The sequence below is a fragment of the Loxodonta africana genome, chromosome 13, assembly GCF_030014295.1.
Source record: "Loxodonta africana isolate mLoxAfr1 chromosome 13, mLoxAfr1.hap2, whole genome shotgun sequence".
NCBI lineage: Eukaryota > Metazoa > Chordata > Mammalia > Proboscidea > Elephantidae > Loxodonta > Loxodonta africana.
In genome coordinates this window covers 93236914-93252018 of record NC_087354.1, presented here as the reverse complement: position 1 = coordinate 93252018, position 15105 = coordinate 93236914, and positions in this window count along the sequence as shown.

Genomic DNA, 15105 nt, shown 5'->3' with positions numbered 1-15105 from the left:
ATAGACCAGCTCATACAAAAGTTTCTTCAAGTAGCTTCTGAAAGCCTAAATCACAAGACAGACACAAGACACAGTTTTTCTTTGGATGAGGAAGGAACTGAGGTTCTCAGACAGCCTTACAAAACCAGCCATTGTCACCCATAACATCCAATCTGATACAAGAGAGAAGCTAATATGCAATGCTTTAGGCCAGAAGCAAGGTCTCAGGACAAAAGGAGAGAGAAAGACCACATAAACTCTCTAGACTTTACCACATAAAACAAGGATATGGGAATCCTAGTTTCTTAAAGGTTATATAGTTGTGTTTTTTTTTTTTTTTTTGGTAAAATCAACTCAATTCAACGGAAAAAATACCTTCTAGACAGAACTTATTAACTTGTCAGAGCCTCGGGTGGAGGAATATTAGACCTTTTGACAACACCTGAGCATCAAGCAAAAGCTCCCTCAAAAGGAAAAAAGACAACACAAATGAAAGTAGTCACTGAAATTCCAAATTGCTTCTAGAATATTCAGTTTATATTGTGTTTAAATATGAACCCCAAACCAGTGTCTCAGTAGCAGGAGGAATATCTAGGCTCATTTATCAAAGATATTAAGTTGTAAAGTTTAAGCTTTTGGTTTCCTTCTTTTCAAACTTAATTTGTTCTGTTGGCTAGAGACTTACTCTATTATTTTAGACCTTAAATATACTAATTCCTTCAATTGGAAAGTACTTTAAAGCAGCTACTGATGATTTTAATTTTAACATAGTCATTCTTTATTGAGAAACTGTATCACAAAACAGTTCCAGAGCTACCAGTTCTCCCTGCAAATTTCATAAAAGAGGTCAGGAACTACCACTTCCCCCTGTGAATTTGATAAAACAGAGCACTATGTTCCAGATTTTCTCTGAGTCACAAAAAGAGCCTTAATGAGGAATGCCACCGGGTTTGGACAGTGTTTTGTACCTTCCTTGTGTGAGAGTTTGCATGTGATTGGCAGGCGGCCCAGTGCTCCAGGCTGTTTGAAGACCAACATATCCCGTCACAGGAGTGACACTCCTGATGAGCACCAGCAATCACCCTAATGGCTTTTACTGGTCAACTGCTGCCTGAAATTTGTGGCTTAACAGTGACCCAGAGCTTTTTGAAAATAGAATTACCTCTTTAATATTTCAAATGCTCAAATCCAGGCACTAGACTGCAGTTTACAAAAGAGTTACTAAATGTCACTCTTAAATAAGTGATCGAGTAAAATCTAAGAAAGATTTCCTTAATCAAACAACTGGTTTTTCAAACAAATACTTCAAACAAAACTTAAGAAAACGGGAGAAAGAGAACAAAAAAGAATAAGGGTATCAAAGGGTAATGGAGTGTGAACATGTGGTTCCAGAAGATAGGACCTCTCTTTGCTGGCTTCTGCTGCACAGCCCACCTCTTCTTGAGCTCAACTGCATTCATAGCTTCAGAATTTCCTGCAACAACTATGCCATTAACTGTTCTAGGGTAAAAATTCCCACAAAGTTAGAGTAAAACAGAAAGAAAGGTTTTATTTGGCATATGGTCAAAGGAGGCAAAAGTAGGAAATGGACAAGCATGCTGCCAGAGCCATGTGTGCCCGAGTCCAAGGAATATTTCAGAATAGACAGAAGTGGAAAAACGGACAAGCATGCTGCTAGAACCATGTCTGTCCAAGTACAAGGAATATTACAGAATCCTTATCTGCTATTTTCTATCCATTGATATTCATTAATTGATTCATCAGTGGTGGTCTTGGAGATATACTTATTTCTGTTGTATGTATATATTATACCACTGCTTAGAATTCAGGTGGAGTCATTCTAGATAGCTGAGTCCTGCAAATGGTGGGCTTATCTTTTGAAGTATAGATACTACTTCATCTTTCTGAAATAATTTGTTACATAAATTAAATTTTTTTTGATAGTACAAACCTTTAATACACTTGGCTGCTAACCAAAAAGTTGCAAGTTCGAGTCCACCCAGAGATGCCTCAGAAGAAAGGCCTAGTCATCTACTTCCTAAAAACCAGCCACTGAAAACCCTGCAGCGCATAGTCCTACTCTGACACACGGGGGGTGGCCATGAGTCAGAGTCAACTCTATGGCAACTGTTTTTCTTTTTAATTGCTTTCTTAAAATGAAAAACTATGAATTTAAAGTTTTGCTGATTTAAAATCAAAGTTATAAAATCAATTAATATACTTATCTCATTCAAATACTTACTGTGTTTATGGAGCCCCAGTAGGCATCAAACACCATGTCAGGGTTTGAAGTGGTAGTGTAGTGTAATGCAGTGAGCTGTGTGGGTTTTTTACACTTAAATGCCAGAGCTTGCTCTATTTCCAGACTTTTTTTTCAAACCACCTCACTGTTAGGCTCTCAGTTTTAACTGTTTTTATCAGTGTTAGCAACCCTTTTCTCCATTTCTAATTTTTTTGATAAAGTTTCTGTACTCATATTAGAAATGCGTGTATAAATTAAATGTAAATCTCCTATGAGTGTCCTGAGGGGCTCTCTTATGAGTAACTGCATAAATTTTAGAGCACAACCATGTCATCGGTTTTAGTTGCTGAGAAGCCACACATACGTATATTTAAACGGAAGTAGATTGTGCAAAGGAGCACAGACTATAATTGATTAGGTAGCTGCTTTTCCTTCTTGTTTTCATTAAGATTGCAGATAAACAATATTTATTAAATAATAATCTGGTTTTATACAAAAAAACTTTATTTTTTAGCCTTTTGCTATTTATTGGATACAGTTGATGGCTTTACTGACATAACCAAAATGGAGAAAATTTTATTCATAGAATTGTAGCGAAGTTGGACTTACTTACATTATAAATAGCTCCTTGAGGAAAAATAGCATTATACTTCCAAGACTATAGTGGGCAGTGGGGAGGGTGATATGGATGGATTGTAGGCTTTGGAATATGTCTTATTCATCTAGTGCTGCTATAACAGAAATACCACGAGTGGATGGGTTTAACAAGGAGAAGTTTATTCTCTCACAGTCCAGTAGGCTAGAAGTCCAAATTCAGGGCGCTGGCTCCAGAGAAGCCTTTCTCTCTCTGTGGGCTCTGGAGGAAGGTCCTTGTCATCAGTCTTCCCTTGTTCTAGGAGCATCTCCGCACAGGAACCTCAGGTCCAAAGGATGTGCCCTGCTTCTCCTGCTGCTTTCTTGGTGGTATGAAGTCCCCAAGTCTCTCTGGTCGCTTTTCTCTTTTATATCTCAAAAGAGATTGGCTTAAGACACTAGCTAATTGCGTAGACCCCCATCAATATAACTGCCACTAATCCATCTTATCACATCACAGTGATAGGATTTACAACATAGGAAAATCATGTAAAATGGTGGACAATCACACAATACTGGGACTTGTGGCCCAGCTAAGTTGACAGATGTTTTTGGGGTATACGATTCAATCCATGACAAAACATAACCAGGCATAAGAGGAGGAGAGGGTAGTATCCACTAATCAGATAGAACGCTGTGAAGTACCTGGTCCAGTTGCTTCCCTATAATCCTCAGTAAACATATCACATTCCTAAAGTGATGTGGTTAGATGTTCTACGGAAACAAGGATGGAGCTGAGTTTATTTCTAAGATGGAACCTGAGGAAACAAGATTAGGAATTATTTGGAAAAATAATGGGAGTAGAGGCTTCTGAGCTTTCCATATCGAGATATTGGTCATTTAATCCAAGTTTACTTAAATCTTTAAGGGCTAGATAGTCCTCACATGATTATTAGGTTACAGTTAAACAAGGGACACTGAAAATGTGAAAGACAAAACAGAGTTAACGCCTTGGGAAATTTATTTAATTTCCCTTATCCCCTGCCTTCCTTCCTGTAAAATATAAATATGAGTACTTTTGTAGGATCACAGTCATGATTAGAGAAAATTTGTGTAAAAGCCTGGCACATATAGGATGCGTGGTAAGCCATGGCTATGCTTCTTTGGAACTCAATGAAAGAGAATTTACTATGCTTTGATTTGGCAGCTCTATGTCTCAGAAAACCATCAGGAAGTTCAAACATCCCGCATTTGAAGAAAATGTTTGATAAATAGATCCCTTAACCCAATCCAGCCCTTGCCAGCACCATAAACATGGAGGACAAATATGATCTCATGAAAATCAGTGGCCTGAGAGAAAAGGAAATAAAATTTGTTGCAGGAACATAGTAGAATGATACAGACTTTCTCCTACTTTGCAGCAGGGCATAATTACAAGGGAAAGTGTAACTTGCTAAACAGCAATAATCAATAATTCAATGGGCTCAAAGATAAACCAGGCAAAGAAGTGAAAATTATAGCTCCAAGGAAGTAGAAGAAGAATATCAAGTTGTTGTTGTATATGTGATTAAATCTGAAAGGAGCTGATAAATCTCATAAAAAGACCTGAAGTGAGGAGAAAAGAAATGGGAGTGACATTTGTAAACGTTCAATGTCCCTATAGCAAATCAGTGCAGTTTGTGTTGTTTCTATTAGGAAACAACTGTTCCAGGCATTAGACTTTGATGAAGATAGAGGCACATTGGGATTGAGCAGCAACATAATTTCAAAGAACTCTTTCAAGGATAAAGTGCATTTAATCCCTTTTCTTCTCAAATTTTGAAAGTGAGCATTTGAGCAATGATTATCGTAGGTAGATTTTAATTTCTATAGCTTTTTATGACTTGGGGGAGACAGGGTCTTCTTTAGGTAATTCAAATGGATAATTATGTTTCCAGTTTATTAGGAGGTTGCAGCTGTAGTGTTGAACCACTAGAAAGTAATACACTGGGAGTCATTAAATTATTGGCCATAGGTAGTTATCAAGAAAACAAGGTATCCATATAAATCAGTTGATGTGTGTTTTATTTTTTTAAGAAATGCCATCAGGCGGTAGATTTATCAGTATTATTCAAGAACTTTCATAGTATTTCTGCTTCTAGCCAATGCTAGGATTGATTTTTAGCTAAAATCTCAAACTAGAAGTCCTTTCAGAAGCAAAGTGAGCAAGAAAAAGCCCCTCCTCCTAGCCTCATAAGGGAACAAACCACTACTAAAGCAAAGAAAGAGAAAGCTATGGGGCCACAGAATTCAGCAAGGTTGTCATTCCTGCATTTTTGTCAATATGATAACAAAGGGTTTAATAGACACTTGGATAAAGACTGATGTTACTTAGAAATCAGTTCATGAGCATTTCGTTGTGCTAGGCAATTATAAACAAACCCATTGCCATCAAGTTGATTCCAACTCATAGCAACCTTCTATGACCGAGTAGAACTGCCCTGTAAGATTTCTAAGGAGTACCTGGTGGATCTGAATTGTGAGCTTTTGGTTAGCAGCTGAGTTCTTAACCACTGCACCACCAGGACTTCACTAACAGTTATAGTCTGGGCAATTACAGACTGATGAGTACAGATTGCCATGGAAAAAGAAAGTGCAGGACATCCAAAATAGAGCTGATAGCGTGAAAGAGTTGGAACTCAAAGTAGTCTAGAAGAAAGATCATTTGTTTGACCATACCTAACCAGTGTTTCAGAATCAGATATTTAGGAAACATGCTTCATTATATTATTAAGCAACAACTAGGCATTAAACATTGTACTACAGGGTGGAGGTTCAGTGGTGAATTAAGGCACAGACTCTGTCCTCAAAGAGCCTACAATTCAGGGAACCAATTTGTGTGTATGCAAATACAATGGAGTTTAATGTATTCTGAACTATACCTGGCCCCTGGGTGGTGCAAACATTTAAGCGCTTAACTACAAATTGAAGGGTTGGCAGTTCAAACCCACCCGGAAGTGCCTCGGAGGAAAGGCTTAACAATCTGCTTCTGAAAGGTCTCAGCCTTGAAAACTCTGTGGTACACAGTTTTACTCTGCACACATGGGATTGCCATGAGACATAATTGACTCCATGGCAGCCAGAAAGCTATATATTGTTATTATTTTATAGAAAATTTTATCATTTCATTCTCTACTAATCCTTTCACTGTATTTCCTCATAAGCTTCTCTAAAGCTGTGCTATTGAGAGATAGCTGGAAGAGGTACAACTGACTTGATCGTGCTGTCTGAATAGCAGTAAAAAAAAAAAAAAAAAAATTTTTTTTTTTTTATTATAGCCAGGCCACCTATTATACTCTTTGAGGGACTTGGGTGTAACAAGGCTCATGTGAAGCCAGAAGTGGTATACATTTGAACAAATGCACATGATTCCTTTACAATAGAGAAAAATCATTGTGAATGGTTGTATAGAAAAGTGATATTAAATAAAATAGGTAAAATACTTATAATCCTCCCTTTAAGAGATGTCAAGAAGAATACAAATCTTTTTATGGGGAGAATCCATTTTTCTCATAAACTATGTCACTATAATTTGGACATAATTCGTTGGTAGGGAACGATCCCTCACACAGACACTGGTGAGCATGCGGCATCTGCGTTTTTCCTGCACTCCTCTGTAGCGTAGCTAAGAATTCACGTTTAAAAGTGAATAAAGGACAAAGTTCCTACCTTCACTGACACACCAACACCTTCCAGCATGATCTCACTGTTCTAGCCTAGGATGAAAACTAGCATTTTGGCAATTTTAGAAATCTCTTTTCTAATCATCTCGTCTACTACTTCAAAGGTGATTGTTTCAAACTCAGTTACATCTTGCTTTTTTTTTTTGCGTTTCTGGAGAGAGAAGTTGGCTCTATCTTGACATATGGTATGATGATCATTTCTCAATGGATAATATGGACTTTAGTCAAATGGCTTTTACTTGTTACTTCTCAAGTTCTTTAGCATCCTAACCTAGGCAGCTGTGGCTCATGCTTTGAAATCTTCCAGTTTGCTTGGAGAGGAGGAACAGAAAGAGCCAGCTTGACTTTTTTTTTTTTTTTATGTAATCTGAATTTAAAAGTCTTCAATTAGTTTTTTTTTTTTTTTTTCAAGTTCATACCTATGGAATAAGGTGTGAGAGCAGAACCTTCAACTGCTTTCCATAATGAATGGCCAAGCAACAAGGGATTCCTCAAATTCTCAGAAAGATCCTCTTCACGGCTTACAATTAATACAACTCCTTTGACAAAGGTGCTGGCAGGAAGGGAAAAAAAGAGCTTATTTTAAATACCGTACATGCGTCCATTTGTTATAAACCCAAGCAGAGGTTTTCATCGCTACTTTTCATTGTCTTTGTCTTGAGCTAATAACCTCTAAACAAGAGGAATCTCTCTTTACATATGATGTGACTGAAGGCACAAGTACTTTGAAACATTCCAAACAAATTTCCTTCCTTTTTTAAAAATACTAGGCATGCGGTCATAAGTTAGAAAATGCACAGATTTTTCAGTTATAATCTTATTTATTAAGGTCTGACAAGTAACTCCATCTAATTGAATCTAGTTACAGCACACTAAGATTTATTAAAAAGAACCGTCATTCATCTTTCTAAAAGAAGAGCCGAGCGTATCTGCTACATTCAGAATTTATGGTGATTTAGCAGAAATATACAAGACATTTCTTTTTTTCATCTGATTACTTGATGGCATTTTTGGTGAAAACCTCAAAATTAATTAACTATCAAATATCCTTTTTTCTTTCTAAAAGATTTTCTTGAGAGTTTAGTATAGCTCACTGTCTAAAACACATTACCGTACAGATTTTGCCCAACTCTTTTAGCAGAATGCTTTATAACAAGGAAACAAACTGCAGTTAAGTCCATTTGCTGTGGAACAAGAGGTATTCTTCGGTTACTTTCTGACCGTAATCATTTTATAGTAGAAACATAACCTTTGGTTCTTGCATAACACATTATCGGTAGCAAAATCTTCTTAATGCTAAGTTTAATTTCTTAAAGACTGTAATGAAATAAGCAACAACAGACTAGTCAAATAGCTAAATAATGGGGGTAACGGAAAGCACTAGTCAGATTTTTTTTTTAAATTTTACAAAGAATTAAAAAAATCTATGATGTTGTAAAATTGGTTTGGTCACAATGGCATTCATATAAGAATGCTTGGACTAGACAATAAGAACACTGCGTAAAGTATACTCCAGGTGTATCAAATACATGTGAAAAAATATATTTATGGCATTCGTTAAATGTTTAAAATTACCTGGCTCAGAGGCACATGTGGTTACTTTGTTCTGTAGGATCCTCTTGGGCCTAGCTGCACAACCTTCAGCCACAGACACACAACCTTGTACCACAGTGGTCAACTGTTTTAATAGGGACAAATCTGTGGGCAGGAAAGCCAATACTTTCTGTATCCTTAGGGCTGGTCCTATAGGTTTGGTATACAGCAGTCACTCATTTAAATTTCTTGAGTGAAGGGCTGAATGATTGAAAAAAACTGACGTGAAATTTTTTTAACTTTTAGGTCTTTTTACATTTTTAGCTGATGTATAAAATAAATGACAAATAATATGAAGAAAAAGAAAGCTAATTTTAGTGGTTTGAATTCAGTAACTCCCAAGTTCCTATAATTCCCCAGAACCATCTGCCCTGTGGTATTTTGAACATTTCTGTGGGAATACTGGAGTTCATCCAGGCTGCTACTCCTTCATCCATAGTTGAATGATAACTGTACTTTTATTTTTATTTATTTTCTTTGTTGCCCTTAATTAAAGGGGAATCCTTACTTCTTTAGAAGGAAACTCCTCGGTGGAATGATGACAATAAATACTATATATATATTTCATTATGTGTTGAGCTGAAACATTAAAGCCATAAGAATGAAGATTTTAAGAAAGTAAATCAAGTGAGAATTAATAAGAAGAGTAGTCAATTCTTAATTATGCATTAGCTGTCTGCAAATAAATGAGCTTCGCTCTCATTTATTCCATGTTTCTGGCCCACTTACTGATCAGAGAGAAGTAGATTAAAGCAACATTCACAACTTAACCATTTTTTAAATCTCAACCACTCATTTAGCAAGTAATAAAAATTGCTAAGATTTATTGATTAATTACTCTGTGTCAGTCTCTGTGGTGAGTGATTAATGTACATTAGTACAGTAATCCTTACTAAAATTTTATGAGTTAGACATAATCCCCATTTTATAGATGTGCAAACTGAGATTTATGGAGGCTGAGATCATATAGCTGCCGAGTGGCTGAGCTGTGTGACTCCAGAATCTGAGCTTGTAAACGTTATGAGCTTCTACGTATTTTCATGGGTGCACCTTCACTGCTTTCTATCCCATAACCATAGAACACCAAATATTTGGGACATAGACCTCAACTACTGGTTAAAGCTACTTTTGAACAGATCTACTTTTATGTATAATCCATTTTATTTTTTCTTGTTCTTGAGAATATACACAGCAGAACATATACCAATTCAACAGGTCTACATGTACTATTCAGTTACATTAATTACATTCTTTGAGTTGTGCAACGAGTCTCACCTTCTTTTTCCTAGATGTTCATCTCCCATTAACATAAACTCACAGCCCACTAAGGTTCCTATCTAATCTTTTGAGTTACTGTTGTCAGTTTGATCCCATATAGATCTTGTAAGAGCACAATGCTTGAGGCAAATATTCTTTACTAGTTAAGCTAAACGATTTTTTTGGATATAAGGAGATTTCAGGGAATATTTTTGGTTTAAGGTTTAAAGATTATCTTACAGCAATAGTTCTTGTACAGCTATCTGGTAGCTAAACAGTTAAGCACTCGGCTGCTTGACTGTGAGAGTTAGTGGTTTGAACCCATGCAGTAGCTCCAGCCAAGAAAGTCCTACTGGGACAGTTTTCCTGTTACATGCGGTCGCTATGCTTCTACTTCTTGACATGTTGGAAACCCCATGCCGGAGTGCAAATCTTTTTTTTTTTTTTTCTCAGACGTGTTTAACTTCTTGTGCTTTCTTACGGTTTAAGAGTCATTGGTTTGACATCAATCACAAGATATTTCAGGAAGCAAAATAGAACACGAACAAATGCACAAGTAGGAGCTGTAATAGGTAATTTGGTTAAGGTATGGAAATAAGGCAATAGGAATTGTGAAGATTACCAGTGGCCATATATTCATTCACTCAGAGGTCTATAGAACTGGAAAGTCCTAAGAAGTCTTTTTTTAGTTTATTTTTTTTATTGTGCTTTAAGTGAAAGTTTACAGTTTAAGTTAGTTTCCCATATAATTTTTTTTCTCTTTTTTTATTGTGCCTTGAGTGAAAGTTTACAATTCAAGTCAGTTTCTCATACAAAAACGTATACACACATTGTTATGTGACCCTAGTTGCTTTCTCTATAATGTGACAGCACACTCCTCCTCTCCACCCTGCATTTTCCTTGTGCATTCAACCAGCTCCTGTCCCTCTCTGTCTTCTCATCTCACCTCTGGACAGGAGGTGCCTACGTAGTGTCCTGTGTCTACTTGAGCTAGGAAGCACACTGCTCACCAGTATCATTTTATGTCTTACAGTCCAGTCTCATCTCTGTCTGAAGAGTTGGCTTTGAGAACGGTTTTAGTTTTGGGCTAACAGAAAGTCTCGGGGCTGTGTCCTCTGAGTCTGGTCTTTTTACTAGAATTTGAGGTCTGCATCCCACTTTTCTCCTGCTCCATCAGGGACTCTCAGTTGTGCTCCCCATCACGGCAGTCATTGGCGGTAGCCAGGCACCATCTAATTCTTCTGGTCTCAGGCTGATAAGAGTCTCTGGTTTATTTGGCCCTTTCTGTCTCTTGGGCTCATATTTCCCTGGTGTCTTTGATGTTCTTCATTCTCCTGTGTTCCAAATGGGTTAGGACCAATTGATGCATCTTAGATAGCTGGTTGCTAGCTTTTGAGGCCTCAGCTGCCACTCACCAAAGGGGGATGCAGAACATTTTCTTAATAAACTTTGTCACACCAGTTGACCTGGATGTCCCCTGAAACAATGGTATCCAGACTCCTGCCCCTGCAACTCTGTCCCTCCAAGTATTTTGTTGTATTCAGGAAACTTCCCAGCTTTTGGATTAGTCCAGTTGTGCTGACTTCCCCTGCTTTGTGTGTTGTCCTTTCCTTCACCTACAATAATTTTTGTCTACTATTTTTATCTAGTTAGTGAATACTCCCTCCCTCCCTCCCCATTCTCATAATCATCAAAGGATATTTTCTTATGTGTTTAAACCTTTCCTCAAGTTCTTATGATAGTGGTTCCATACAATATCTGTCCTTTCAAGACTGAATAATTTCATTTAGCATAATGCTTTCCAGATTCATCCATGTTATGAGAAGTTTCTAGGATTCATCCTTAGTCTTTATCGTTGCATAGTATTCCATTGTGTGAATATACCATGCTTTGTTTATCCATTCATTGTTGAGGGGTACCTGGGTTGTTTCCATCTTTTTGCTATTGTAAACAGTGCTGCAATGAAAATGGGTGCGCATACATCTATTTGTGTGAGGTCTCTTGTTTCTCTAGGATATAGTCCAAGAAGTGGGATTGCTGGATCTTATGGTAATTTTATTTCTAGCTTTTCAAGGAAGCACCAAATCAATTTCCAAAGTGGTTGTACTGTTTTACATTACCAGAAGCAGTGTACAAGTGTTCCAGTCTCTCCACAACCTCTCCAACATTTATTATTTTGTGTTTTTTGGATTAATGCCAGCCTTGTTGGGGTGAGATGGTACTTCATAGCAGTTTTGATTTGCATTTCTCTAATGGCTAATGATCGTGAGCATTTCCTCACGTATTGGTTAGTCACTTAAATGCCTTCTTTGGTAAAGTACCTGTTCATATTTTTGTGCATTTTTAATTGTGTTATTTGCATTTTTATTGTTGAAGTTTTGCAGTATCTTGTAGATTTTAGAGATTAGAAGCTGATCAGATTTATCACAGCCAAAAACTTTTTCCCAGTCCATAGGTAATCTTTTACTCTTTTGGTGAAGTCTTTGGATGAGCATGAGTGTTTGATTTTTAGGAGCTCCCAGTTATCTCGTTTCTCTTCTGGTGTTAGTGTATTGTTATTTATGTTTTGTATTCTGTTTATACAATGTTTTAGGGCTCCTAACGTTGTCCCTATTTTTCTCCCATGATCTTTATCATTTTAGATTTTGTGTTTAGGTCTTTGATCCATTTTTGAGTTAGTTTTGTGCATGAGGTATGGGCCTTGTTTCACTTTTTTGCAGATGGATATCCAGTTATGCCAGCACCATTTGTTAAAGAGACTGTCTTTTCCCCATTTAATGGACTGTGGGCCCTTATCAAATATCAGCTGCTTCTAGGTGGATGAATTAATGTCTGGATTCTCAATTCTGTTTCATTGGCCTAAGAGTCTGCTGTACCAGTACCAAGCTGTTTTGACTGCCGTGGCAGTATAATAGGTTCTAAAATCAGGTAGTATAAGGCCTCCCACTTTGTTCTTCTTCAGTAATGCTTTACTTATCCAGGGGGCCTCTTCTCTTTGCATATGAAGATGGTGATTTGTTTCTACATCTCATTAAAAAATGCCATTGGAATTTGGATCGGGATTGTATCTGTAGATCACTTTGGGTAGACTAGACATTTTCACAATATTGAGTCTTCCCATTCATGAACAAGGCATGTTTTTCCACTTACGTAGGTCTTTTTTTTTTTTTGGTTTCTTGCAGTAGTGTCTGGTAGTTTCCTTTGTACAGGTCTTTTATGTCTCTGGTTAGATTTATTCCTAAGTATTTTATCTTTTGGGGGGCTATTGTAAATAGTATTGATTTGGTGATTTCCTCTTGGAAGTTTTCTTTGTTGTGTAGAGGAATCCCACTGATTTTTGTATGTTTATCTTGTAGCCTGATACTTTGGTGAAATCTTCTATTAGCTCCAGTAGTTTTCTTGTGGATCCTTTGGTGTTTTCTATGTATAAGGTCATATCATCTGCAAAAAGAGATACTTACGTCTTCCTTACCAATTTGGATGCCATTTATTTGTTTTTTTCCTAGCCTAATTGCTCTGGCTAGGGCCTCCAACACAATGTTGAATAAAGGTGGTGATAAGGGGCATCCTTGTCTGGTTCCTGTTCTCAGAGGGAATAGTTTCAGACTGTCTCCATTTAGGATGATGTTAGCTGTGGGCTTTGTATAAAAAAAAAAAAAAAATTTTTTTTTTTAAATACCCTTTGTTATGTTGAGAAATTTCCCTTCTACTCCTATTTTATTAAGACATTTTATTATGAATGGGTGTTGGACTTTGTCAAATACCTTTCCGGTATCAGTTGATAAGATCCGTGGTTCTTGTCTTTTATTTATGTGATGGATTACATCGGTTGTCCAATGTTGAACCATTCCTGCATACCTGGGGTGAATCCCACTTGGTCATGGTGAATTATTTTTTTGATATGTTGTTGAAGTCTACTGGCCAGAATTTTGTTGAGGATTTTTGCACCTATATTGATGAGCGATACTTGTCTACAATTTTCTTTTTTGTGGTGTTTTTACCTGGTTTTGGTATCAGAGTTATGCTGGCTTCATAGAATGAGTTTGGGAGTATTCCATCCTTTTCTATGCTCTGAAATAACTTTAGTAGTAGTGGTGTTAACTTGTCTCTGTAAGTTTGGTAGAATTCTTCAGTGAAGCCATCAGGGCCAAGGCCTTTTTTTGGGGGGGGAGTTTTCTTAATTACCTTTTCAATCTCCTCTTTTGTTGTACGTTTATTTAGTTGTTCTACCTCTGTTTGTGTTAGTTTAGGTAGGTAGTATGTTTCTAGAAATTTGTCCATTTCCTCTAGATTTTCAAATTTGATGGAGTACAATTTTTTATAATATTCTGTTATGATTCTTTTAATTTCAGTTGGGTCTGTTGAGATATCTCCCATCTCATTTGTTATTTGGGTTATTTGCTTCCTCTCCTGTTTTTCTTTTGTCACTTTGGCCAATGGTTTATTGATTTTTTTGATCTTTTCAAAGAACCAGCTTTTGGTCTTGTTAACTCTTTCAATTGTTTTTCTATTCTCTGTCTCATTTAATTCTGCTCTAATTTTTGTTATTTGCTTTCTTTTGGTGCCTGAGGGCTTCTTTTGAGTCTGTCTTTCAAACTGTTCATGTTGTACTGTCAATTCTTTGCTTTTGGTCCTTTCTTCTTTTTGGATGTGTGCATTTATTGCTATAAATTGACCTCTGAGCACTGCTTTTGCTGTGTCCCAAAGGTTCTGGTTGGATGTATTTTCATTCTCATTTGATTCTGTGAATTTCTTTACTCTGTTCTTAATTTTTTATATAAACCAATAGTTTTTGAGCACAGCGTTGTTCAGTTTCCATGTGTTTGACATTTTTCCTTGCTTTTTCTGTTACTGATTTCTACTTTTATGGCTTTGTGGTCAGAAAAGGTGCTTTGCAATATTCTGATGCTTTGGAGTCTGTTTTAGCCTAATATGTGATCTAGGCTGGAGAATGTTCTGTGTACTTTAGAAAAGAAAATAAAGTTGGCTGCCATTGCATGGAGTGTTCTTTATGTGTCTATGACGTCAAGTTGGTTGATTGTGGCATTTAGATCTTCCATATCTTTACTGAGCTTCTTTTTGGATATTCTGTCCTTCACTGAAAGTGGTGTGTTGAAGTCTCCTAATATTTTTGTGGAGATGTCAATCTCCTTTTTTAATGCTGTTAGAGCTTGTTTTATGTATTTTGGAGCCCTGTCTTTGACTGTGTAAGTACTTACTGTGGTTATGTCCTCCTGGTGTATTGACCCTTTAATCATTATCCTTTGTGGTGGATTCACTTTAAAGTCTCTTTTGTCAGAAATTAATATTGCCACTCCTGCTTTGTTTTGATTGTTGTTTGCCTGATATATATTTTTTTCATCTTTTGAGTTTTAGTTTGTTTTTGCCTTTAAGTCTAAGGTGTGTTTCTTGTAGGCAGCATATAGACCGATCGTTTTTTTAATCCATTCTGCCACTCATGGTCTCTTTATTGGTGCATTTAGTCTATTAATATTCAATATAATTATGGATAGGTATGAGTTTAGTGCTGTCATTTTGATGTCTTTTTTGTGTGCTGTTGACAGTTTCTTTGTTCAACTTATTTTCTGTGCTATGTTGTTTTTCTTCGTGTATGTTCTTTTCAGCTTTCATTGTTGTTGATTTTGTATTTACTGAGTCTTTATGTTTTTCTTGTTTTTTATTTTGATGTGTAGGATTGTTAGTTTCTTTTGTGATTACCTAAATATTTACTCCCATTTT